The sequence below is a fragment of the Nilaparvata lugens genome, chromosome 5 (assembly GCF_014356525.2).
Source record: "Nilaparvata lugens isolate BPH chromosome 5, ASM1435652v1, whole genome shotgun sequence".
NCBI lineage: Eukaryota > Metazoa > Arthropoda > Insecta > Hemiptera > Delphacidae > Nilaparvata > Nilaparvata lugens.
In genome coordinates this window covers 38,810,619-38,836,310 of record NC_052508.1, presented here as the reverse complement: position 1 = coordinate 38,836,310, position 25,692 = coordinate 38,810,619, and the positions used below count along the sequence as shown (strand labels likewise).

Genomic DNA, 25,692 nt, shown 5'->3' with positions numbered 1-25,692 from the left:
AAACTAGTCTGGAAGCTGTAGTGTGAGTAGTTTTTGAGAAAAAAGTTGAAATATGCAAAAAATCTAAGTAGAAAAACACAGACTTCTACGTTTGTTGCCCAATAACTTTCTTTAATGACCAGTAAACAAATAATTTTTCGCAATAAAAATTGTAGAGAATTTAATTCTGAGAACTTAATTCTTGTTCTTCTAACTCAACAGTCATAGTAGATCGGGGTCTGCCTGCATAGTTTTTTTTTTTCAACAGTGAGCTAAAATATTTCTGAAAATAATTTTCAGCTGATAATTTCTTTTAAATATTTTCTTACTTAAAACATAATAAATCAGCTGTTTTGGAACAGCTGTTATTAGAATCCATGTTTTATTTGCAATCAGCTACAACCTATGAGTTATTAGTTCTCTCCTCATAAAACAGCAAATTTTTGTGGTGTAATGTACTACATAAGAATACATTTTATTCAACTTTTATTTGAATTTAGTTTACACAGCTTACATAATTCTTTTCAGAATTAAATTCTCTACAATTTTTATTGCGAAAAATTATTTGTTTACTGGTCATTAAAGAAAGTTATTGGGCAACAAACGTAGAAGTCTGTGTTTTTCTACTTAGATTTTTTGCATATTTCAACTTTTTTCTCAAAAACTACTCACACTACAGCTTCCAGACTAGTTTTATTCAATTTTTCAGATATTTTTCCATATGAATCCAGCATAAGTTTTTCAAAAACTAGTCCCCAAACAATTCAGCATCGGTGTATTTCACCAGAGGAACTGAATTCTGGGCGAATCTTCCACCCTGTATAACTCGCTAATGAAGCGTTTATGGATATATGTTTATATGAATTTTTTTCTTATTTTTACCTCTACTATCACGTATTAAAATATTTTACCTTAATTATGAATCACCCTGTATATAAAATGTTTATATTATATATATATATATATATATATAATATATATATATATATATATATATATATTATATATATATATATATTGAATAATTTATTAATTCCTTTTACAGACATTTGTTTTTGTAATTGCCCGCCAAGCGGCTAACGTAGAATGGGAAGATGATTATGATTATTATTATTAGCCCCTCTATTAAAATTTCTGGACATAAACCATCCCCAATATTCACACAACATATTCCCAAAGTTTCATGCCGTTCTGTCAAATAGTATTTAAGTCGATAGGGAACAAACAAACACACGAACAGAAATTCATTTTTATATATAATATATAGATAGATTGATCAGGATTTTAGAGTTTCAAATTATAATTCAATGAACAGTCATACTTGTCATTGACAGGAAGGTTGCTTATTTTCAATATTAAGTGTAGCATTTTTTCTTTCTAATAACAAATGTGCGCTCGTGCAATAGATAGAAAATATTATTGTGTACTCGAGGTGACTTTCATGTTTGGCATTGACTAAACGTTTATTTATACCCCAAAATTATCCTTTTGAGAGAGCTCGTTTGATAGAACTTATAGTAAAGTCCGTCTGATCTAGTGAAAAGGATAGGCTTGTCTTTTATCATAATACAGTTTTTTTCTGTCGCAGTTCGGGCAGTTCGAAAAAGAGTTATTGATTCTTTATTCTTCATTGATTCTTTATCACAAATGACAATGTATTGCCAGGCCTTGCAAGACTCATTGCATACTAAGAGTTGCATTATTAGAGAAGACAAGTTTTGAACCGATTCATTAGTTCAGATAATTTTATCTTTTATCTTAATTTGTAAAGTCGCGTCTATCAGTGGATTCCAAACTGAGGGGCATCTCGGAAGGTAGGCGTTTTTCTTGTTAAGATCCATTTCATTTTAGTTCCGACCACAAAAATTGAATTCTTGATGCCAAGCGAGTAGCGGTTTATATTTTGTCTAATGAATCATATTTATTTATTTAAGAATCTTAATCTTTGTTTATTGTGGAGTCTATTTTAAGTGTGTACCATGGTTTTTGAATACATTAATTTAATATAATCTAATTAGTTTCATATAATCTCCTCTTTTATGGAAATAAAATAGCGATATAAAGGGCGATCTTGGCCTTCAGTGATTCATTTGCTAGTGAAAGTTGGGTCGTGTCATCTCTACTTCCGTAGTGCATCACAGCACTTTCACCGATATATTCTCATTGTTTGCATCAACCATCAGTGTTCAACAACAAGATAAATACGGTTTTAGTCCCATTATGAACTACGGAAAATAGATAAATCAATTTATTATATTTTTCTCTGGATGATGCTTCTTGGTTGTACATAAGTAAAATTTAATCATTTAGAATATTATTTTACTAAGTTGTGTTCGTATCAGTAAAATGAGTGTTGTTTTTGTGCTGGATAATACCCACTTAAGAAGACTTTTTACGTGGTATCAGAGAGAAGAGAATATTATTTTGTTTGTCTCTGGTGATATGAAATGCGTGATATCAAGCAGTTATGCGTTTTGCGCTTTCATACCCTTCACTGATCTAGCAGCAGTTTGCTGTTTGCAATATCAATTTTGATATAGAACTAATTCCCAGTGGTATAGCTGTCTGCAATTCAGTTAGGCTTTAGAGATAAACGAAAACTCCTCTTATATAGAGCTCTGTTATCAGCTAAATATTCTGTGAAATTTGCTGCAATCTCTATGTTGTAGAGAGGAGAAAACATTCCTTCGCATACTCTCCTTCCTCACGAGATGCCGATCTCCTGTTGCAGTTTAGACTGAATTACCTCATATTCTGTAGAAATAGTTCTATAATTTTCCATACTTACTATTTTAAACGTGTAATTAGCAAGTCTCAGTCTTCTACAAACAACATTTGTATGTTTTTCAATGTGATATTTAGATGTATTCTGCAGCTCATTCAATTTATTCATTCACGATTCTCTCATTTTACTGACATAAAGAAAATTATTCAAATGTAAAAACATGAATAGTTATTTCTCACATTAAAATGGTTGACTGCATGTCAGTATTTCAGTGAAAACAGTTGTGTGTGTTTCACACGAACATCACAGATAGAAAAGGATCAAGAAATCATATCCAATCTACCGGTATTCAGCATCATTATTATTTCATACTAGCCGGCAGGCTCGCTTCGCTCGTCATCCGTCTAGCTGGATCATCCACAAATAGGATCAGCAGGATCCTGCAGAAATAGGATTTCGCTTCGCTCGCCTGCATGTTTCATTTGAGGCGAACATGATTTTTCATTGAACATGCAATTCCTTCCATCAAAAAGTCAAAATAGACTTTCAGGCTCGATTCAATCACCAGTTCTCTTTGAATTATCTAGTGCAGGGTTTCAAAAATATTCATTTTCATCAGAATTTATAAATATTCTCAATTAGAGACTTGGTTGGGATATTATGAGAATTATAGTAGTTCAGTCTAATGGTTCTTTGATATATTGAGACAGGAATGATATGTAGAGCTTAACAAACATCCATATCTAACCCTCTCAAGTTTGAATTTGCTTGAGAAATGTAGAAAAATGCATTGAAAACTCAATGAAAAACTCCCTCTAGAAAAGAAACCCTCTAAAAACCCCTGGGGAACGCTTGGAAAAAGCTGTAAAAGCTCCTATATTGGGCATAATTTTGAAATCCTTTCAAGACGAAATTTCTAGACCCTAGCTGAACTTCTGTACAAAGTTTGAACATTTTCTCTCAATTGATTCTTGAAAAATGTGAGAAAACGCAGAAAAACGCTAGGGAACGCAAGGAAAACGCTGTAAACCGCCCATCTTGAACGTATCTTTGACGTCATTCTGAAATCTTCTCAAGAAAAAATTTCTAGACCCTTGCTGAACTTCTGTACCAAATCTGAACATGATCTGTCAATTAGTTCTTCAGGAGGCGTAAAAAACGCAGGAAAACAAACAGAAACCGCGGAACTTGGGGTTATTCCAAGACCCTCCCAATACAACATTTTTATATAGCTGAGCCTGTGTACCAAATTTAAACATTTTCTCTGAATTAGTTCTTGCAAAGAGAAAACGCATAAAAAACGCTACGGAACGCAAGGAAAACGCTGTAAAGCCGCCCATCTTAAACGTCATTCGGAAGTCTTCTTGAGAATACATTTCTAGACCCTCGTTGAACTTCTGTACGAAATTTGAACATAATCTGTCAATCAATTCTTGAGAAGGCCTAGAAAACGCAGGAGAAGCGCTCAAAAACCGCCGATCTTGGGCGGAACTTGGGCGTTGTCGGAAAGTAACTTCCAATACAACATTTCATACCTCAGCTGAACCTGTGTACCAAGTTTGAACATTTTTTGTCAATTAGCTCTTAAAAAGGTGATAGAACTCGAAAAACGCAGATTTTGGGCGTATCTATGGATTTTTATTCAAATCCGTTCTTAGTGCACCTCTCAATGGCTAACTGAACAAACCTGCCAAATTTGAACGAATTTGATCCAGTAGATTTTTAGTTCTGTTGATTATGGATAAGTGAGTGAATGAGGGATGAATCATTGCCATTTCGCTTTTATAGATTTCATTAAAAACTGTCTCTTACAGGCACATGAAAAATATTATTCGAGAATTTTAGATGAAAAATAATGCCATTCTTAAAACACCGCTTACTTAGAACATTGAATTCGTGCCTCTGTAAATGTTTTATTATTCTTTGATAATTCGAATCAAGTCGTTCGCTGTCAACAATAGGCTACTGTTCTAATCTTTCTGCGCTATTAACTAATAATTGAATTGTTGGGAAGCTCGAAACAACTGCTCTTGAATCACCAATATTCCTCTTTCTCATTAATTTACAATTGTTTCCCATATGCATGAATCATGAATGTTTTTATAGAAATGGGAAGTTGATTCATTTCTCAACAAATTGATCAAACTTACATTTCAAAAAACGTTAATCATATTCCATCAAGTCACTACTTTAAAGTCAAATAAGTAATGTTTCAAAAGAGTAAGCGAATTTCTATCAAGAATTGATGTGGCTTAGGCCAGAATATTATGAGCATGACTAGACATTCGTTAATAGTCCTTGAAAACGTTTGTTAAGACGGTGAACTAATTAGCATAGGCCTATCGTATAAGTTTCTAAGGTCAAATATATCACGAACCAAAGTTTCGTTCTTAGGTAAATTGTATATATCGTACGAGTGAAATCACTTTTCGCAGTGGAATATTTTTCAAAGTACCCCATCAAGTCTTTACAGATGTAAAGTTAATCCAAATTATCTGGTTTAAACCTCCTGCTTTGGAGGTTTAAACTTTTCCAGAGTTTGAACTGATACTGTGCAAACGGAATTTTAATTTAAATAAAAAAAATCCAGATTTGGTTTAAGCTTTAGCTTAGACTTACACTGTGCAAACGGCCCTTAGTTGGCACCAAAAAATATATTTTTCCTACAGATACTTTGAAAAGTGACCATTTCTGCACTGATTGCATGCCGCAAAGAATCACTTTTCCGCTCTAGTGCGCAAAGTAAATTTTCAACTTCAATAACTATTATTCATGTAATTTTGACAAACTAAATACTTATTTAAAATAAATTATTAAAATTGTTTGAATTATTAATATTGATGAATTATATAATTATATATTGTTTTATTTAAAAATTGATTGGTTCATCAATTATTTAGAAATTGGAAATTATTTACATTTGCAAATTAATTGGTTTATTTCAATTATTTATTGAAATGAATTTTCAATTGAATTACTAATCACTATAATTGAATTATTATTATTTTATTTCAAATAATTAAGGTCTTATAAATGAAATGAATTAATACGTAATAGGCCTAACAAAATTACACAGAAAAACATTTGATGGATTTCAGGGAATTTTACCCATAATTAATCACTTTTCATATTCAATGGTAACTGTAGGAAAAATTTAATATGAAATACGTGTGCTAAGTTCGTTTGCTGCACTCAAGAAACCTTTAACGTAAACGTTTCTTTCGGTGCAGCAAACTGTCACTTAGCGCACTAGTTGCACAAATAACTATTAGAATGTGAGGTAGAAAATTGATTTTATGCTTAAATCAACGACAGTCTTTCTCGTTTATTAAAAATCTTTTAAAAGCAAAATATTTCAGTTATGTGTTATTAAAAACAAGTTTTCTAATGAAAGACCGCTGTTAAAAATTGTCTTATTTTCTACCAAGTGGTTTATTTAATCAAATACTAAATTGGCAGTTGCTTTACACTAGCAGAACCGTTGAAAAAATTCTTTATCATCCCAGAAATTTATATGTAATGTATAAATAATCCCAAAAATGTATGAAAAATTATACTCAAGAGTTTAATTTTTTAATCCGTAATAGGTTATGTTAAAGAATGGAATAAGTAGTAGCGGATGTTTTAGAAAATATTATACAATCCAACTCAGAAATATAAATGCTTGGAGTTACAAACAACATAAGCAGAGAAACATATTTTATCAACATTTTGTAATAGAACTAAGAAATAAGGTAACTTATTAAAAACACGAAGATACTTACATGAGTTGTGTGATTACTTTATCTTGATTCAGAAAATCCGAATCAAATTATATATGTATCACATTGAACAAATTATGAAGAACAATTATTAATAATAACAGAATGAAATACTTTGATTGTATAATATTTGACACAATACATACAAATAAGTATAAAACACAAATTCAACTACACTACAGCCGACGTTTACTTTTAACATCTGTTTACTTTTCATAGGGGAACCACCCATAGACCATTTATAGAGTAGACACAGCAAAATTGTATATTCATACTAAAAGTCGTTGAAGCCAACATCTCTACTGCCAAATTCGCCCACGTTGACGTCACAACAGTTTGTTGTGTAAGTGTTTGTGTTATTTGACTTACATAGTTGTTGAACAATGCCAGAGACAAGAATAATATCCTTCATCTATCCATCTAATATCCTTCATCTATGACAATGCATTGTTGTTAGCTTGGTTGTGACGTCAATATGGGCGGATTTGGCAGTAGATGTTAGTTAGCTTCAGAGGCTAGACTTCCCAGCGTGTCTACTCTATAAATGGTCTAAGGAACCACCATTAAAATTTCGCCTGTCTGTCTAGCATCGACACGACATAGCATCGACAAACCATAGCAACGACACGACATAGCATCGACAGTAAAATAGGCAAAAACACAGAGAAGAGATCAGAGGGAACATTCTTACCGACTATTGTTTCGCCTTATGTGTAGTATCACTTATACCGGTAGAAAGCGCTTGTATACGCAAATGATGATTTCTGTCTGAGCTGAGTTAGTACTGTAGTAGGGTGACGTAGTGGGGAGTCATTGGCATCCTACACTTCCCTCTCCAACAAACCAGTTCACACCACTCTCTCCCCCCAGCAAAACAACTGCTGACAGCATTTGTGGCTTGAGGCATGTATGTCATTGTTTTGCTAATAGTACATAGACTAGACATTCATTTTTCTTATTCTAATCACTTGCTACTCTCAACTTTCCAGATCGCATGAACGCTGCTTCTCCAGTGACAAAGAGGATTAATTTTTATTTCTAATCAACAAGAACTAGAAAACAATAAGTGAATGAGTGGCCAGATTTTGTAACTTTATTACATTATGTACTTCAATCCAATAATTGAAAAAAATTAAATCAATCTAATTAATTCCACAATATTGCGATTTTGAACTTAAAAATTGAGAAAGAGCATGGAATAATTTTAACAATGACATGTTCTTGAGGTGCTGTGTAATGCAGCATTATATTTCTCTGTTCTAAAATGATTTTAATAAATGATGTCAAAACTGCTCATTAACAATAATATTGTTTCAGTTACTTTTTTTTTCATTGAATAGCCAAAGATTGTTAACCTTAATAATATTATTTCAGTTGCTTTTTGTTTTCATTGAATAGCCAATGGTTGTCAACCTTTTTCATGGACTGTACCCATAGTGGAAAGTTCTAATTTTGCATATGAGCTAAATGCTGTTAGGCTAGCCGTCTAGCGGGAGATTGGGGAAGAGGGAGTAATTTGAAAATTCAATGAATTTCTCTCATTATAAACTTATAAGAGCCACTATCTTCTTAGCATTCAGTAAAATAACATCCAGTTTCATTGTATATTATAAGGAGGAAATTGATTGATACTCTTTAAAAAGATTTACCTACCCCTGTTATTATGTATGTGTATTTTTGTCGTAAATGTATTTCCTTTCCTTGATATAATACAAAATTATAAGTAGAGCAATAAAGAGCAAAACTAAAATCGTAAATCGATTTAGAAATAATCTTCATGACCTTTTAGAAGAAACTTTGTGGCTGAATCTGCTAATCAATTCCGACCATGTTGATAAACTTGAAACGCAAAAAATGCTGTTGATTTTATCATTTTTATTCATAGTTCACTTGGACGCATGGTACGATTCAATCACTTGAAAATATCAAGAGATTGAAGATATTCTCCTCATATTCACGATCTCGGTATTTCTAAGATGGAAAACAGTAGTTGAAGATAAATATTTATGGTAACTGAGCTCCTATAGAATAAAATTTAGAACCAATCATGAGTTTCTATGATGTATGATCCTCGTTTAAGAGACTCTTGATTAACAGTGGAATTGCGAAAAAATGGTAAAATTTCAATCGTCACTTTTTCAATCGGTTGTAACTTTCTAATGGTATTGAAATCGAAAGTATTGTTGATTGGAGTGAGAAGAGGAGGAAATTTCTCACATCCTTGACTAGATTTTGATTTTATATCTGTATTATTTCATAAGATATGCAGCATTGAATAAATAAATTGTCGTTATTCTGTGTATGGAATATGGGTTGAAGTACAGTGTACACTCAACAAAAAATTTCCCATTTCTCTTAGGAACTTGACTCATGATATATGATTTCCAACTACCTTGACAAGCCGAAAAGAAAGAGCGTACGGGAAGATCCGAACATTGTATCAAAAGTTATGAATGAAATTTCGATCCTTGAGGTGTCCTGAAAATCTTTGAGATAGAGCGTTCTACCTGTTCTCAGATTGTAGAGCACAAAATTACGCCTAGTAGGATGTTGAATTATACATTTTTGAATTGTGACAATCGGAAGATATTGTTGATTTAATACTATAGAATTTATCAAAATTGATTTTCCATGAAATTCTACTCGTTTTGGAAAAACTGTAGGATAGAACTGATTGAAGTTATAGAGGTCTGAATGATTCCATTTTATTCTGAATTTTATATACAGTAAAAAAGGAGAGAGAGGATTTTTTTTGTCCAATGACTGGATTTGATTGTAATAGCTCAGAACTGGAGAATGAACCAGACATATTAGGTATTTGGGCCACTCTGTACAAGGAAATTTTGCATGCGAAAATTGGTTCTGGACTTCTCTTATGCATACAAACCCTAAAAAATGGGGTTATAGGGTTTATAGGTTTTTGGTTTGGCCAAAGACCGTTCAAGTCAATCAGCGTTCGTCTATTTGTAAGATTTTTTATCTTTCCAATCGTGCTTCTAAGCTCAAAAGTGTAGAGAACTTCTATTTCTCAGCGTTCTCCACCGATCCTATTGCATATATATCATCATACTCTAAATCCAATTTGTATGTGTGTTTGTGTGTGAATAGGCAGACGTGTATGAGTATAAATGTTAGTGAGTGTAGCGAGCTCTACTGTTCTCCGAACTAATAGTTATGAAACATTTCAACCATATAAAGTAGAATACCCGTTTCCTGATTTTATGATACAATGGTAATTAAAAGATTTACTGTTATCTTCAAGGTTTATAAATAGTTTTCCAAAAGAAAATTGTATAATAAAGTGATTGACCATGTCACCTCAATTTAATTGATTGATTATAAATAATTGATTAATAATTAGTAAATTAGGTGTGAATTAATTAATCAATTAATAATTTAATTAATTGAGCACCTCCGCTCTGTAATTGGCGCTTGTGCGAGTGTGCAGGACAAGTTTGTAGGATAACTGCAGTGAACCATGATAACACGATTACAAACGCATCCACCCCTAGTAGGCCTAGACAATAGACCTGGACAAAGTTTGGGACCCTAGAACAGTCTGGTAGGGCTTCATCTCCATCTTCTCCAACAAAAATTTTTAGCACATAGAATTAGGGATATTTTATTTTTTTTCAATTATATCACCTTCTGCTTCTCATACTGAGTCTAAAAGAATTGTTTTATCCACCTAATACGAAATTTAGTTTTATATTGTTTATCATATTGTATGTTGATATTCCAATACGCTCTCAACTGCAATGTCAAATAATGAGCTGTCTTTGTTTAAAATGAATGAATTGCCTTTCGTGACAGCTATTCTTTGTAAACTACCTTTGAACAGTTGCTCTAGTGAGCCAGGGTGTAAATTTGTAGATTCCAACCAGTTTGACACACGCACAACTGCCAACGCCCTTCTTGCAGAAAGATGTTGCTGAAGCCTACGTGAACAATAGTATTTCAAAACATTGTTATTCGAGGAGCTATTCACAAGTAATTGTCAATAAGGGCCTGTCTATTATAAACTGTAGGATGTTGAACAAACTAATATACAGTCGAACCTCTCTATAACAAACCTCCACCTAACGAAATCCTCTACACGACGAATTTTTACCTGGTCCTATGACATTTTAGAGTTTTTGCTGCTTATTTACCTCTATTTAACGAATTTCGGACCTCTCAACAACAAAGTTTTTTCTTGACTTCAACATACAAAGTGTAGTGTGTATAGGAAGCAGACGGTCATTATCAAGGAATTCTTTAGTTTCAGCAGAAAGGTCAATACACTAAAAATAATGGCAATTCAGGTAGGAAGAAGATAGGGTGGTACGATATTATAAGATCCATAGGATCGTGGCAGTTTTCTTGACAGAACCTCTCAATAACGAATACCTCTCAGCAGCGAATTTTTTCTCGGGATAATCGACTTCGTTATACAGAGGTTCGACTGTATTTTCATTTTCATAGTATTGCTTTTCGTAACATTAAAGGACTGATGAATTTCGAAGTATTTTCTATTCTGGTTGTGAATATAGATGTTATTATGGAATGTTGAATATTATTGTTTAACTTTGGGCTCATATATTCTATTGGTATTCATGATAAATTAAGATTGGTAATATATTTTGTTCATTTATAGTGGTTTTGTATAGAATAATTATTGAACTAGCGTGAGTTTTAACTTTTGACTTACTGAAGGACAAAGTCGTTGTCCGTCTGTTTGTATGTTCTACAATAACTTTAGAAAGAATTGATCAATCTTCTCAAATTATGAACACGTATTCTCCGAACCCTTTTACAGGTCAAGTTTGTTGGACAACAAATTGACTCACTCTTTTGTCCTTTTTCAGGATATAAAAATAACATTGAAAGTGCATTAGAAAAAAATTGTTATGATCTATCATTTGGTCAGCTGAAGAATTCTTTGCATGCAATTACTACAGTTTTTCCATTCATTCATTCGTAACATCATCTGAGGTTATTTGGGAGCAAAGTTAGTAGACTGTCTACTAACGTTGATTTGGGAGCAATCACACACACTGACATAATATGATTTTAGCTGGTTCATTATACTTTACAACTTTTGTATCAACAAAATGATATGGGTTGATATAATTATCAATTTGCGGTTTTGGCTATTTATTTTCTCTTGGAACTATGTATCGAAATCATGTATCAAACATTTAAAAAAATCTTTGAGTGTCAAAGATGTTGAAGCGACAGAGTAATATTTTTAGAGAAATTTTTCATTTCAAATAACATTCCCAATGGAAACTGCTGTCAAATTATTATTGTAAGAGAAATATTTAGCAGCTTTAGTAATTTTCATAAACTCTGTATAATCAAAAGTTGAGGGTTTCAAAGATTACAATGCAAAACAGTTCTTGAGCGAGTTCTCTGAACCACGGGGGTCACAAGTTCATACAGATAGAAAAAAGATAAATTCTTTTAACCGTATATTATCATAATATGCTAGAATAGTATCAGTAGTTATTAGTAATTTTTCATATAGTGATAGCTAATAGTGGGTTATAGTAATTGCAATAATAATAGACTATTTATTATTTGATATAGCCTATTACTAAATAAGATTCATAAGATGTGTAAATTATTTATTATGCAGATTTTTATATAATTTGCATTCATCAATTCCATTGAATTGTCATTCTGGGATATATTATGTCACACACTGTCAACAAATTCATTACTTTATATTTTTTTTCTATAAAATATATTATTGAAAGGAAATAAATTATGGAGGTTTCTGTTTTCTTCGTGATCTATTCATTATTTGAGTTTATGAATTTTGTACTCAGAAATAAATATGGCTGTCTAGCAAGTAGTCAAATAGAAAAAAGCATGAAATATTTGTTTCTGTATACCCAGTCTCCAGTAAGTTACAATTAATCCAGAAGATATTAAGAATAATTTTATTTGACTTTAATTTTTATTAATGGACTAATCATATGAATAGATGGTATGGTGATTTAATAATAAATTATTTGATTTGAAGTTTCACTTTGAATTGAAAAAAGTATAACAATAATTGATGGAGCCTCAATTTAATCATTGATAAAAATTAATCTGGAAGGATCTCATTATCAGATTATTTGCCAATGTGTAATAGAATTGACTCATTTATTTATTTATTTCGTTTCCGGGTCGGTATGGAGGCCTTGCTCTGTCACAATATGACCCAAGTATTTCAGCTCAGATTTCAGAAAATTGCACTTATCTTTATTTATAATTAGACCTGCATCTCTCAACCTCTGGAAAACCTCTGCGAGATGTTCTCTATGGGATTCAAGAGTCTCCCCTAATACTACCACATCGTCTAAGTACGCGAACGCATACGGTTCGAGTTTAGGCCCTATCACCTGATTCAGCAAACGTTGAAAGGTAGCTCCAGCTGAGTGTAAGCCGAAAGGCATCACTTTAAATTGAAATAGACCTCTGCCCGGCACTATGAAAGCAGTCAATTCTTTACTCTCCTCATCTAACGGAACTTGCCAATAACCACTCTTCAGATCAATAGTAGATATATACTTAGCATCGCGAAGCCTGTCTAAAATACCAGTCATATTTGGGAGGGGGTAAGCATCTCTATGAGTCACAGAATTAAGTCTACGAAAATCAATACAAAACCTTATTTTCCCATTCGATTTTTTTACTAATACGATAGGAGAACTCCACGAGCTACAGCTGAGTTCTATGACTCCCTGTTCAAGCATTGTATCGACTTCCTCATCGATCACTTTTTGCATGATAGGGTTCCTGGGATAGGGACGAAGTCTGAAGGGTTCAACTCCTTCCTGGAGTTTTATTTTGTGTTTCAAGATATGGGTCCGTCCTGGGAGTGAAGAGAATTTCCGGATTTCTTCTTCCAGAAAATTATCGAATTTCTCCTGCTCAGAGACAACTGATAACCTACCTTCCCCTTCCCTACTCCGTAATCGGACTCCCTGGGGTTGCATTTCTAATACAGCTCCCATCTTACGCAGATTTTCCACACCTAAAATCATACGAGGTTCAATATCTGGGACAACTGACACTTGCCACTTATACTCCTTGCCACATACAGTGATCGGTAAAGTGGTCTCTCCTTCTATCTTAAGACGTTTCGCGATCTCACTAGAAACGTATGACTTTTGAGATGAGGTATCTATAGCGGCATTCAGGTCCACCCCCTCTACTCCTACGCACATGTACACCCCGTTATCTCCGACCTCCCTACTTGGTCTAACGGCAGCTGCAGTCGACACCTTAGAAGTATTCGCTGAACTCTTACTACCACGTATAGCTCCCACTATCTCTGGTTCCCATTCTACTCTATTATGCCTCATATTTATAGTTTAATTATGCTGAATCATAAATGACACTCCTAACAACACGTCAGGCTTAAGGCCTTCCATCACTACAGCCTGGAAAGAAACAGAAATATTTTCTATTTTCAATTGGGTAAAAACTTTTATCGAGAGGAGAGCAGACTTCCCATCAGCAAGTATCGCTTTATGTGTGCAGTTTTCTTTCTTTACTGACCCCTCACGTTCTAATGCTCTCAGAACTTGTGTACCGATGTAGGATTTTTCCGATCCTGTATCAATCAAAGCGACAAATTTCTGGTTCGCCAAACTCACATCAATGAAACTCCGTGTATCTCCTGACACGGTTCTGGGGCTTAAAATCTTTGTTGAATGAATTACTGAATTTCCCGACGATCTTTTACTCTGGGACTTACAGTTACACTGATCATGATTTTTCCCACATTCCTTACACTTAGAAAGCTCGGGGCAAGTTGACCTCCAATGTCCTGTCTTTTTACAATTCCAGCACACAGGACCCTGACTAGTACTACTCTCTTCTATCACTTTAGTCTCCCGTGGTTTAGAAGTTGCCTTAGCTGAATTTTCTCCCCGTTTATTGTCCTCGATTTTGGTATTCCATGAGGACAAAGTGCTTTTCCTCAGCGCGGATTGCCTCATATTCCCTAGTTATATCTAACAGTTGGTCTATGTTTTGGGCTCCTACACTTCGGACATGTAACTTATATCTGGGTAATAAATTCTGATACACCCTCTGATATATCCTATCCCCGTCGTAACTTCCTAATCTCCTCATTAAAGTGAGTAGGGCTTCGGCATACTCATCAGCCGGTTCGCCCTCCCTCTGCTTCCTTGCAATGATTTGACTTTCAAGATCGTCACTATAAGTATGGGGATAGTATCGGAGTTTAAACGCCTCTACAAAGTCAGCCCACGTCCTCCACTGGGAGCGACGATTCCGCATCCAGAGTAGGGCCCCTCTCTCCATCAGCTCTGGTAGGGCTATAAGAGATTGTTCCCCAGATATCCCATATGCGCTCTGAAGTTCAGTGAGCCTCTCGATAAAACTGGGAGCATCTGATGCACCATCAAAACGTGAATTCCAACTTCTTACCTTATCACATACAGCGCCCTGACTATATGTGCCTGAAGAGCGGTGTGGTGCCGGCTCTATACCTGTTGGTCGATTCACTCTGTTGTGGAGGGACGGCTCGGAGTAGACACGGCTTGTGCCTGGGATAGCATCGTCCCGGCGAGTCTGAGAGGTCGCAGCGGTCCGGGACCGATGGTGTTCAACCATCCTCCTCCTCAGCTCCGTCAGGGTCCCCACTGCTGACAGGCCAAGACTCTCCAGGTAGCTGACCGCTTCCTCCCTACTCAGCCAGTACACCCACGACACTCGAGGGTCGGTTTCTTGCTCCGTGGTGTCTGTCTCGTGATCTCCCTGGTCCTCCTCGTACTCTTGGAGTGTAGACTCCTCTCCCCGTTCCGACATCGTGCACTGGGGTTTACTTAACCTTTGCTCACGATCTACTTGGGCGCCAGACGTCTTAGCCCCACGTTCGGAGACGTCAGTTTTATTAGGATGTCCTATTCCACTCTCTAGGTTTCCCAATAATTGCGAAGTATTGCTACGACGCGGACTAGCTACAGCCGGGTATGGGTCGGGGTCGGTGACCGTATTGACTGGTGGAGATACTGGACCTACACTTCTCCCCCTGTCCTGATTCTTTACCCTCTGTCTTTGGCGGGAGGTATTTAATTTGAAGGGAAGAGTGTGTGCCCGTGCCGTTGTTGGCCGATTCGGCCCTCGGCTCTTGGAATTCAGGTTGGGTGTTAGGGAGAATTGAGGTAACCTTAACCAAGGATATGGATCCGGATATCAGATCCCCACAAATAATTATATTTGTAAAGGTAGTACGCAATCTGAACCAACTGCAAGTTGACGGCGAGCAAAGCTGTACCTGCAAGCCCGGAATAAAGGTTGTAGGTGGAGGAGCTCGGGATGGAGTTTAACAAGGAATGATATAGAATTTTTGTTATGGTTTTCGCAATCTGAGACTGCGGGCTGTCGGTGTGCAGACTGAACCTGCGCACCCGGTATTAGATCAATATGATTGGAGAGGCGTAAGTGGTATAAGGTACAGGATATGGTATACCGAGTTTGAGGTATGGGGAATATTTTATCGGGCTTGGGGAATGGAGATTCGTTAATAGGATTGTTCCTTCCTGTAACTAATGGGGTTTGGTTCAATAACTCGCAATCTGTGAATTGCGATATAGTTCTCAGCAAGCTGAACCTGCTAGCTAAAGATAGTATATCTATTTCAATTTTATGATAACTAAAGCTCAAAGGATGAGGTTTCGGGTGTCGGATTTCTGAATTGCGAGCCTGCAGCTGCGAAAGGATTTTCAGCAATTCTGAAACTGCTAAACAGGATTCCCGCGCTAATCTGATGACTGCGCGCCGGTTATTAAGGGCCAATCTGTGACTGCCCTTAAGGGTATGGGAATCACTCTCAATTGTCCGAAACGCTTTCAAATTAATAGTCAGTATGTCGACTATTATGAGAGGATGGGGAAAGGTTTACAAGGATTCTCCCAAGCTTCTCGCTGGTCTGAGGACCGTGACTGGGTCGATCTCCAATCTGTGACTGAGATCCTGCTCTACACAAGGTTTCCTACACCTCTCGCTGGTCTGAGGACCGCGACGAGAACGATCTCTAGTCTGGAACTGAGATCTCGCGCTATACAGGGTAGGAAAAATTAAGAGGAAGAAAGAGAGAGGATGCCACAGTCTGGGGACTTTGGCGAGGACGTTCTCAAGCTGTACCTGAGAGCAGGAAGCGTTGCAGTCTGTGACTTCAACAAGGACGTTCTCAAGCTGTACCTGAGAGCAGGAAGCGTTGCAGTCTGTGACTTCAACAAGGACGTTCTCAAGCTGTACCTGAGAGTGGGAAGCGTCGCAGTCTGTGACTTCGACAAGGACGTTCTCAAGCTGTACCTGTGAGTGGGAAGCGTCGCAGTCTGGGAACTTCAACAAGGACGTTCTCAAGTTGTACCTGAGAGCAGGAAGCGTTGCAGTCTGTGACTTCAACAAGGACGTTCTCAAGCTGTACCTGAGAGCAGGAAGGATTTTAGAATAAGGAAAGTGAAGAGAAAGTAAGAGAAAGGATGCCGAAGTCTGGGGACTTCGGCGAGGACGTTCTCAAGCTGTACCTGAGAGCTAGAAGGATTATAGAATAGGGAAAGTTAAGAGAGAGAAAGAGAAAGGATGTCGCAGTCTAGAAACTTCGACGAGGATGAGCTCAAGCTGCACCTGAGTTCTCTTGGAAAAGGATTGGGCTTTTCCTACTTGGAATTACAGCAAGTCAGAAACTGCTAAGCGAATTTAAAATACAGGGCCACTCCATAGTATGAAAATTAATAAGGAAAATACATCCCTAAGAACTGAGATTACCTTATTACAGAAGAAGAAATGCACACAAGTGACCAGTCCTGACATACAGTCACCTGAATCACTGCAGGACTAAATACGGAGAAAAGCGAATAAATTCCCGCACTAAACTTAAATGTCGTGAAGCAACAGAGTCGAGACTTAAGAATTAAGCCCTCAAAAATAATCTGCTAAGAGCCTAGCTAAATTTCCCCACTCAACTATTTGTAGCACAAACTTGAGATCCCTTACAGGTTTCAAAACCAAGGATAACTCGTTCACCCCCAGTGATACGAATTCGGGAAAAATAGCTGACAAGAAAGAAAAACCCAACAGGGAGTTCTAACTCCGAGTTGTTCGGAACTCGACCTACAATATTCTATGTTAACACAAGATAGAATAATAATTAGTATCGGTAACGTCGTAAGGAGAGGAGATTCGCGACCCGATCTCACGCTCAACCACCAAACAACTGCTTCTCTCCCAGGTCTTCTTGAAGCAACACCGGGTCGCTGAAAGTTAGGAGGCCGGGGGAAAAGGGCTTGCCGACCAATGGGAGTCTGAAAAGACGATCACGCCACTGGTCATGTGACAGGGTTTGAATCCACTAGTGCTGATGATAAGGGTGCAGCTAATGATGACAATGATACTAATTGCTACACTAATTCAGGCCGGTAAACAATATTTCTATTCCAGAAATTTCATAAAGAGCGATACCGACCCGACTCGGTAACCGCTAATCATTTTGATGATATGGATGCTGCTGATTTATAGGGGTTGTTGGCAATGGTGATAATGCATATACACAACTACAAATCTAACAAAATATATCCGGCAGTTGATCCTATTCCTATTCTAAAATAGAATAATTTCGCTAATTCTTCGCTGGACGATGGCTCTCCATCCGTCACAAAAATTCACTTTGTGACAATATAAAGAATAGTTTTTGAAATTGCACATAAATTTAATAGATAGAAAAATTCAATTTTTTATTGCTTAAAAAAAATTTAGTATGTTGAAGAAAAAAAAAATTTTTTAATTAATTGATGAATTGTTACATTCAATTTTCAAATAAAATTTCAATAAATCAAAAAATGTTCATTTCTTTCACTATTGATGTGGTTGATTTTATCGATGCAAATTTTGGAAAACAGTCCATTAAGGCACTCAGTATGAATTTCAGTTAAGTGTGACTCCAGTGTGATGACATCAGTGTTGGGCTGATCCGAATACTTGTAGTGTTGGGCTGATCTGGATGCACGTAGTGTTGGGGCGATCTGGATGCACATAGTGTTGGGCTGATACTTGTAGTCGACTGATCATATCAAACTCGATACAGGTGACATCTCAGTTAGCATTGCCTCATGCTTGTAGTAGACTGCTGCATACCAAACTCAATACAGGTGACATCTCAGTTAGCATTGCCTCATGCTTGTAGTAGATGGCTGCATACCAAACTCAATACAGGTGACATCTCAGTTAGCATTGCCTCATGCTTGTAGTAGATGGCTGCATACCAAACTCAATACAGAGTCATGTAAATTTTGTATCATATAATTATAAAATGTACATTTCAGGCTTGAAATGGCAATGTAATTTGTTTTTTGGAAAAGAGATAGACGCTGCATACAGGATTAACTTAGGTGAGGATTAATTTAGGTAAGGTTTGGTTTTTTGATATTTTCAGTTTTCAAGGTTTAGAGTTCTGCATACAGAAATAATTTAGGAGAGGATTTTTTGAATCAATTCTTTCATGATACTGTGACTGTTATTCTGAATTCAAAGTTGTGAATGTGAACATGGATGGCAATTACCTCCAGGTAATGTGGTAGTGTTGAAGTTTGAGTCACATGGTCAGCAATAGGCGTTGGCATTGTCATTGGCATATGCATTGGTGTCGGCATTGACGTTGGCATTGTCGTAGGCATTGGCATCAACATTGGCGCAGGCATTGGCATCGGCGCAGGCATCGGCGTAGACATCAACGTAGATATTGGCATTGGCATCGGCACAGGCATCGGTGTAGTCATCAATGTAGATATTGGCGTTGGCATTGGTGTAGACATCAGAGCAGATATTGGCATTGATATTGGCATAGGCATCAGCATCGATATTGGCGTAGGCATTGGTGTAGATATCAGCGTAGATATTGGCATTGGCATTTGTATAGATATCAGCGTAGATATTGGCGTTGATAGTCAATTAATGAGTCACACTAGTTCGAAAATCACTCAAATGTTCTTAACACTTGTTGTTGATTTCGAGATTCACGTGATAATTATTTCGATGTTAATGTCCACACTGTACCTGTTATCTTGAAATGCTTATAAACTAAAAAGAAAATTTTGATAAGGCTACCAATACAATCTAATACACATGAAAATTATTTACAAGTATATAATCAATATAAAAATGAAATTTGTTAACATCTTATTATACAGTCAGCAATACATAAATTGTGAAATTTCCTCAAACTCAATGGAGACATCAATTACAAAATTTTAATAAAAAAATAATTTCATTTCCATTTATTCACTGTTCAAATATTCTATGAAAAGCAAATTATTCAATATTATCAATCATCGTTTGTTGGATACTATAGTTTATTTTGACTTTTCAATGTTCTAAACACAAACTACATTTCATGACAAAACTTCACTATCAATCATTAAACAGGGAATCATTCAAAACATCAATAATATTTTGCTTCAAAGGCAATCAATATTCATAAGTAATCATCTGCATCTATGGCAATCAACATTATTAATCATTATTTTGCATCTATGGCAATCAGCATAAGTAATCAACACAAAAAACATTATCTCATTACTGCCTCTCTAAGTCATAACCTCTGTTATTCCTTCTTCAGGCAATAATGGGTTTCCATCCCAAAAAACAATCACATACCAGCAAAATTCTAATCAACAAACCCCACTAATAATTCTACATACACTCCAGCATCCATTTCAAACGATAATCAATCATATCAAAATTTATAGAACAAACAGTTTTTAAAATTTAGAAAAAGACATCAATTACAAAAACTTTAGTGAAATTTTAACCTTCAACTCATTTCAATTAATAATATGACAATATGTTTTTATTTAATGAAAACATTATCCAAGTTAACTTTCATTTATATTGAACATCTCATATATATGGCGACACAATTCATTAATACTTTCAAATTTTGAAGTTTTATTATTACAACAAGAGAATTTATACATTAGATTGAATTTCAGCATGTTCTAAATTGAACCATTTATTTTTTAAATAATTTCAGAATTTGAAGACTGTATAATAAGTACAAACCATTTCAAGATTACAATACAAAGACGATCAAGATGGATAATGGGTAGATAAGTTCCCTAAAAAATACAAATAAGAGAAAAAGAAAAATTGAGTAAATAAATTTCCTAAATAATACAAGAAAGAGAAAGATTAATTAGAGCCTATCCTACATGTCAGTTCTAAACTTTCATAAGGAAGTATATTTAATAGAAATATACTGAAAATAAGAAAATGGGACATAATTTGCTCTGAAAAACCTAGTTACCTAATATGATACCTGACAAAAAATAGACATAATTAAAATATGTAATACATGATGAAAAAATATACTGCAAGCAAACAATTACTTACACTACAATGGATAGATTTTTGAAAAGTTAAGTTTTATCAACAATTTAAAGATTAGGAAAATAAGCTACTATTTTAACTTCCAAAATTATTTCAGAAAAAATACAAATTTAAATGACTATGGACAAGATTGGTTAAGATATGCATCATAGAAGAAATTTACTGAACATTACACAAAGACAGGAAAGAGTCAAAATTTGAAACGATTAAGGGCCAAGAAAAATAGGCTACAGGAAAGAAAAAAGACACAATTATGGACTCTTACCATACACTGCATAGCGATTATGCTATTCCGAATCCCAGCATAACACAGGATTCCTAATCATAACATAGTGCCGGGGAATACCCTTTCATCATGTGATTCACAGTCATCATCTTGTATGTAAGCAACTTGAAACAACCTTTGAATACTAACACATCAATGGTGACTTTGTGCTTTGTTTTCTTCAAGAACATAATTTTATTCATGGGTTCATTTGTTTCAACAAAGCCATTTTGCTTACAAAAGTCAGTCATGTTCACTAGATAATGCTTTGCATACACTTTTTCAATTTTTAGTTGACATTTGAATTCATCAACTTGATACAAAGAGTAGACATAGTAAGATACTTCAGACTGACTTTTTTGCTCGAAATCCCCTCCCCCCTCTCCCCCCTCGTCCATCCCGCCACCTCTTCCCCCCGCCCGGAGGGTGGGGGGTGTTATAAAAATAGATTTCCCCCCCCACTCTCTCTCTCACCCTCTTCCTCTCTCTCACACCCCTCTCCTTAGCTATGGACCAAAGAAAATGCACCATCCTCACCCTATTTGATTTTTCTAAAGCATTCAATACTGTTGATCATACAGTCCTTCTGAATAAGTTGGCTATTCTTGGTTTCAGTCACAACTCGTTAGTTTGGTTTAAATCCTATCTATTAGGTAGGAAACAATGTGTATCTGTCGGTGACAAAAAGTCAACTTGGAAAAACGTTAAGCATGGAGTACCACAAGGTTCAATTTTAGGCCCTCTCCTCTTCACTTTGTATGCTAATGACCTTTCTTCCATTATCAAATTCTCCAGTTTCCATACTTATGCAGACGACCTTCAAATCTATTTAAGCTGTCCCATAACAAAAATTAATGAAACAGTTGGAATAATGAATCAGGATATCAATTCGATAGTGGAATGGACAAAGAAAAATGGCCTTAAGCTTAATCCCATCAAACACAACCCATTATAATTGGATATTCTCGTCTTATAAACAATATTGACCTTGAATCGATTCACAAAATTAGTGTAGATGGTAATGACATTCCTTACTGTAGCTCAGTTAAAAATTTAGGCATTATTATGAATAATACTCTTGACTGGTCAGAACAAGTGAACAAAACTTGTAAAAAGGTATTCTCAGCCATGCATGCATTGAAGAAAATGCACGATATCCTCCCTAGAAACATTAAATTATTATTGGTTCAATCTCTCATCTTCCCACATTTAATGTATTGTAATTCTGTTCTTAACGATATGCAAGTCACTCTGAATGATAAACTACAGCGTTGCCAAAATTATTGTCTACGTTTCGTCTACTCTCTCCAACGCCATGATCATATCACCCCAGCCCACATTGCTAGTTCAACATTAAAGCTTCCCGATCAGAGGCTTTTTCGAAAAGTCAAGCTTGTTAGAGATATCTTGATATACGGTAATCCGAACTATTTTGAAGATGATTTCAAATTTGTCTCTGAAGGTAGGAGGATAGATGCTTCACATACTAGAACCGGAGAAAGTACTTTAAGGATACCCAATCATCGAACTACTATTTTCACAAAATCCTTCTTAGTCAGTGCCTGTCGTGCATGGAATGCACTTCCTGTTTCTATCAGGTCCATTGAGAGCCGAGCGAGCTTCATCCTAACTTTAAAAAACATCTTCTGGAACAAATGACTGAAACTGTCTGGCCCTAGAACGATCACATGACATCCATCCCCCACCCATCCCACAAATACAAACCTTTAAACCATGTTATAGAACGAATTGTATATATATATATATATTATATAAACTCATGTTATTTCAATTATCCACTGCATAATGCTGTATATTACTGAAAGTTGATAACCCTGATCTACTTTCAGCTTACTTCCATTTTATTAATCAATTATTTGATCTTATCTACCTATATAATTATTTTACTCTATCAATTTTCTGTTTTTTTCTCTCTTTAATATTCATATTGATTAAAACTTTTTCAATATTCCCATCAATAAATAAATCCTTAGTTTAAATAACGAAATTAACGTTTTGGTAGAGAGTTAGTGGGGAGGATATTTTTAATATTCTTTCCGAAGAATGGACATTGATATTGTGGATTCGCAAGAGCCTCTGGACGCTTAACACCTGTAATTTGGATAAAAAATCAGCCGGCAGAGCTGCCTACACCCGTCCAGAATATCCTACAATTCCACAAGAAATAATATTTCCGCCGTACTCTGATATAAACTGCCTGAGAATCAGGCGTGATAGCCTACCAATATCTCCAGGCAATTCAAACCCGAGCACAGCGAATGTAATTTATTTCTTATGAATAACAAGTAAATTCAATATTGATATTCCAATACCTGAAATAATTCCTACAGAGAAAAACAATATGGTAATTATAGACCGAACTGAGCAGGATCTAATTAGAGAAATTACTGAAACTGGTTAACAATTATGCAAATTTATTGATGAATTATAATCGTTAAGAATCAAATAATAATAATTAATTAAATAATTGACAAATTGGAATAATAGAGTTTTCAAAATTTGGTAATAAATGTTCTTGATATGAGATAATAATATGAATGTTCTTGGTAATATAGTGCAATTAGGATTTTAATAGGGGTTACACGGTATTATAGGAGGATATAGTCCTGCACTCTTTCACAATAATTAATTGATAGAAAATTGTAGCTTTCTCAATTCACTGATTGGATAGAATAAGTATTTTTCGCTCACCAACTCGATCGTGGGGCCCCAATTCACTTAATAATTTTATTTCACTTGAAGATCTGGCGTGGAATGGCGTCACCCAGGATTTAGTTTCACAATTCTTCCTCAGGAATAAGCTTATACAAATTGAACTTGCCTTCCAATTTAATTTAAGAGCACAAGACTACAGAGGAGCTACACATTTAACACACTGGATATATTACATTTAACAAGAAGAGAAACCATTTAAACATTAATTTTAATAGGACAAATTAAACGGGTCCTGATAATTCGATTCTCAGAAGGCAAGTGTCTCTTCTTCCCAAAAAGCGGAAATCACCTGGTCTTCTTCTGAGAAGAAGAACCACGTGATTTGGGCAAGAACCAATCCTGTGCCTAATAAGGAAAAGTCCACCAATGGGAATTTTTCCACGCGGTTTTAATATTTAAATTAGACACAGAGGTTCGAAAAACACAGAAAATGACAAAAAATTACGTTAAACGGGAAGACTATAAAATTAAAGCAGATAAACAGAAAATAAACAGGGGTTGCAGAAATGAACAAGCTTGAGTTAGTTTTAAAATGAAAACAGACAATATAGAGATATCACAGTAGCACAGTAGCCGGCAGTATCAACAGCTGACAGATAAGGCTTGTCATCAATTTTGGCGCAATTCACTCTAACCTAATTATTGAAAATAAGGTAGTAAGTAAACATTGGTAGGCAGTTGACGAATGACTCTGACAATAAATTGGTAAATTATACGAAATAATACTGTAAGAATTTAATAAAACTATAATTAAATGAGTTTTACATAATTTGACGTGAGTACATTTGATTTATGCCTCAATTATACATTAATTTTAGAAAATATGCTGGCATAGGCTTTGTATCCTGACATAAAGCCCCCAAATTAGAAAGGTTTTAGGCCATTAAAGGCTTTCTAATTTCAATCAAGAAGGGTACAATGACATATGCTAACTTAAAACTACGACTTAGGGTCTATCACAAAAAATTCACAGCCAAACAACAATCTGCACAAAAAAGCATGATGTTACAACAAATATGCATGGCTTTGTGCCGCAGCAGTGGTGCCAGAAACCACAAACTAAGGTCCCGGGATTTTTGCCCAGTCAGACTTACAAAGGAAGTACAGAGGTGGGATAATACCACATGCACAGAATCCAAAAAATCCCTACGGTGAGAGGATGGGTGCACAAGCCCCCCATCACTCCTCACAGAATAAAGAGCAGAGGTGCATGAGTGAAATAGACCTGCATAGAGTGCATAGAAGATGCCAAAATAACAATATCAAAGGGCCATCCCAACAATTAACAATTTTTATCAAAAATTTACAATTTAACATTAATAACAATTTTAATCCAATATTGCAGGTCTGTTAAAATATAACTATACCAAGTTTCATCAAGTATGCCAGCTTACAAAGATTGATAATATCTCTCTGTGATTCAATACATTTAACTAGTCTCCACTTGTTCAATCAAAATTTCTACCCTGTTTATTTTTAAAGCTTGATTCCAAAATTCCCTTCATTTCTCAACATTTCTATACAAAAATACAATAAGTAACATAATATTCAAATTTTCCTATAAATTAGTTGCTGAATGCATGTTTTAGATTTCTGATGCATCATATTTTTTTTTCAAAATACTAATCACATTTACGTGATTACAATAATTTCATTAAGTTAATAACATAATAACATATAAATTAAGAATTCTAATCTATAGTGAGCTTTCATGCTACAAATATAATATTCAGGATAATTTTATCACCAAATGATAATTAATAGTTAATAGTGCATGTATAATGCAACAGCACAAATGATAACAACAATAATATTTCAAACAAACAATACTA

At 35.2% G+C, this 25,692-nt stretch overlaps 1 protein-coding gene across 1 annotated transcript in view; it reads right to left on the bottom strand.

The window, feature by feature from the left end:
* LOC111050517 (putative sodium-coupled neutral amino acid transporter 10) overlaps window positions 1-6,695 on the bottom strand; it is a 67,666-nt gene extending 60,971 nt beyond the window's left edge. Inside the window, exon 1 of the mRNA XM_039428324.1 lies at window positions 6,469-6,695. The gene's annotated coding sequence lies outside the window, so the exon portion shown is untranslated. The remainder of the gene's footprint in view (window positions 1-6,468) is intronic.
* Window positions 6,696-25,692: the final 18,997 nt, after the last annotated feature.